This window comes from Ruditapes philippinarum, unplaced genomic scaffold (assembly GCF_026571515.1).
Source record: "Ruditapes philippinarum isolate M1 unplaced genomic scaffold, ASM2657151v2 ctg23005_1_1_1_1, whole genome shotgun sequence".
Classification (NCBI taxonomy): Eukaryota; Metazoa; Mollusca; class Bivalvia; order Venerida; family Veneridae; genus Ruditapes; species Ruditapes philippinarum.
Window position 1 is genome coordinate 7,468 of NW_026856351.1, and position 3,203 is coordinate 10,670.

Sequence of the window (3,203 nt, forward strand, 5' to 3'; positions counted from 1 at the left end):
GGCCGAAATATGGTGGTGTCGGGTTTGGCTCTTCATATCTAAAAATAATGTTTTCCGACATTTGCTGTTGCTATGGAAATTCGGTCTTAGCTGATAATTCCCATGATATTTGGCATGAAAACAATATGTTTGCTTTAAAAAATCTTATCTAAACTAATTACTCATGTAGACCTTTAATAAAATTATATAAACTTAGACAGCAAACTGATTTATAACATATTTTACGTGTTTTTTATTTCTAATCATTATCCGAACTTGTCCTGCCCGAATACGTGGTTGATCAGAAAAAAATGGTATCCGTTTGTGGAAAACATTTGTTTATGTCTTGCTAATAAATAAATACTAAAGACAATATAGCACATTACATTTATGTTTAACCCGCTTCTCGTAAGAAACAGAAAAATGCGTACGAACGCCAACTTTTGGTTCGAGAATTGACCGCTACTGTATTCAAGGGAATTAACTCGACATTGAATCTGAAACTGAAAGTAGACTGCTATTGTTTTTCTCTCTGATCGTTTTCCAACGCTTTTCAGCGATGTAGGTGCCAAAACTGGAAACGAAAGGTAAAAACGTTTGTATAATATATATTTTGTGACGATAATACTTTTAAATTCAATTTCTGTATCGAATCAAAATGTTTATTTCGACCTGTCATTTTGTGTTGTTACGGACGCAGACGTCAACATGTCAACTTTTAAAATTATAGAAGAACAGTGATAAATCAATAGTGAAATTAAAATATTTGGTAATGAATTGAAATATTTAAAAGTTTTACAGAAAAGAGCCTTAAAGTGTATCGTTTTAAAAGGAGCAACAGAGTGATAAAGTTTTTTTAAGTGTATTAATATTTGTTTTGCAGATGGTAAAGTCAAGGTACTCTATAGCCTAGTGGATGTAATCGGTGGCTGTCACCCGATAGGCCGGAGTTCAAAACCAGGTTGCTACCTTTTTTTTTTTTTTTTTTTTTTTTTTCAATAACTTCTTACTCATTTGTTTTATTTTCTTTGAATTTTAAAGTGTTTTTTTTTATAATATTAAAAAAATGTGATAAATATAAAAAAAAATGATTGTTAAAAGATAGACTTATCACAAATACTGGTATGGTTGCAAAAAGTTTGTTCAGTTTAAGACTGGAAAACACAAAATGATATAGGATTAATTTAAGATACTCTGCAGTGATAATTAACTTTAATAATTTAATAAAATATAAGGCATATTTTTATGATTCATCTTTTTTTCTAGGATGCCTCAAAAGATATGTGTGCTGTGCAGAAAAAAGCTAAAACTGCATCAAAGAAGACCTGTCAACAAAAATATAGCTAAATATTTACGGAAATTCTATTTGATGCAAACAACCAATTTGGATTTTATTTGTGGAGGTTGCAGCAAAAAAGTGTATCCAGTTTCTAGTGCACAGCCAAAGTCATCTGTTTCAGACACATCAAGAAAATCTACTGAAAATCAGACAGCAACAGCAACAACATCTACAGCCTGTAAAAGTCCACCATCCATTCAGCTTCCCATTAAATCTACATCCAAAAGCCATTCCTACTGTTTTATTTGTAAAAAGCCAGGTCCCAAAATCATAGTTGTACCAGCAAATATAAGATATTCAGTATTCATTGAACATGGAATTATTATCACAGCTGAAAGCAGATGTTGTACTTCTCATTTCAATCACAACTTAAACGAATTTAATAAAGAAGAACTAGTGAACATGAAAACAAAAGAACAATCATTTTTGAACAGAACTACTATTACTGAATTCATCAATAAAACAAGAGAAATTGCCTTAAAATCTTCAAACAAGAGAATGTCATTTGACAGTATGCATACCTATACAGATGAAGATTTAATTACCTTGACAGGCCTAAACAAAGAACAATTTCTTGATTTATACCAACATGTTGAATCTTCTATAAAAAAACACTCCAGCAAGAACCTCCATAACAACACTTGGTATTTTCCTCTTTAAAATGAAATGTGGACTTTCAAACAAAATATTATCAACAATATTCAATATAACAAAATCAAGTATAAAGAAGAGCAATTCACTCAGCTAGACAAGCTCTTTGTGATATCATTGTTCCAGCCCATCTTGGATTTGAACATGTTACTAGAGAAGAAATCATTCAAAAACACACCAGAAAATTAGCACAAGACCTTCTAGCTGAAAGCAATGACCAGGCAATTCTAGTTCTTGATGGAACATATATTTACATTAACAAAAGCAACAACTTTCAATTCCAAAGGAGAAGCTTTAGTATGCACAAGCACAGACCATTAGTTAAACCCATGATAATTGTCTCTACCACTGGTTATTTTGTGAGTGTTTTAGGGCCATATTTTGCTGACTCAAAAAACAATGATGCATCCATTCTAAAACATATTTTAAACAACAACATACAAGAAATCAAATCATGGATTGACCCCAGTGACATTTTTGTAGTAGACCGTGGTTTTAGGGATGCTATTGAATTAATGAAGGAACTAGGGATACAAGCAGAAATGCCTGCCTTTATGAAAAGAACAGAAAAACAGATGACAACAGATGATGCAAATGCCAGTAGGTTTGTAACAAAGGTAATAATTTAAATAATCAACTACATATATAGTAAATTATTATTATCAATTTCAGATTTAAATGCACAGCTTTTAATTGAAAATTATTTTATGTTCAATTCTTATATATGAAATATTGAACATTTCTAAAGTAAAAGAAGATAAATTACATTGCATAATATTATCAACTTAATATAAGTTCATATATTTTCATGTATACTTTATCAACTTTTCATTTTAACAGCATATCATTCACTTAATACATACATTATTGGATGTATTTTAATAATATTGAACATTTTCAGCTGGTCATTTCATAATTAAACATTTAGGATTATAAAATATTATTATTTTAAATAAAACCAATTTAATTAAAATGCATTTAACATCTATTGTTGACCAGACTGTTCTGTAGATTATCATATTTCTTCTTGATACCTTATCTCTCATTAAATATGATGTACTGTAATACTGTATTTTTATTCAATATAATGTAGATAGTTTACTGCAAGATTAGCATACAAATGTTCATAGTAATTATTCTTCTTCACAGAAATATTGCCTGATTAATTAAGTTAATTATAATAAGAAACATAAAAAACTTTAATCTTCAATTATTTTTCCAAAGATTAATTAGT

General features: G+C 29.4%; 1 long non-coding RNA gene across 1 annotated transcript; it reads left to right on the forward strand.

Moving 5' to 3' along the window:
- The first annotated feature begins 237 nt into the window (after window positions 1–237).
- LOC132746265 (uncharacterized) lies at window positions 238–1,854 on the forward strand. The gene is made up of 3 exons (XR_009627969.1): window positions 238–566; window positions 863–940; window positions 1,246–1,854. It is a non-coding gene; the product is annotated as an uncharacterized LOC132746265 (long non-coding RNA).
- Window positions 1,855–3,203: the final 1,349 nt, after the last annotated feature.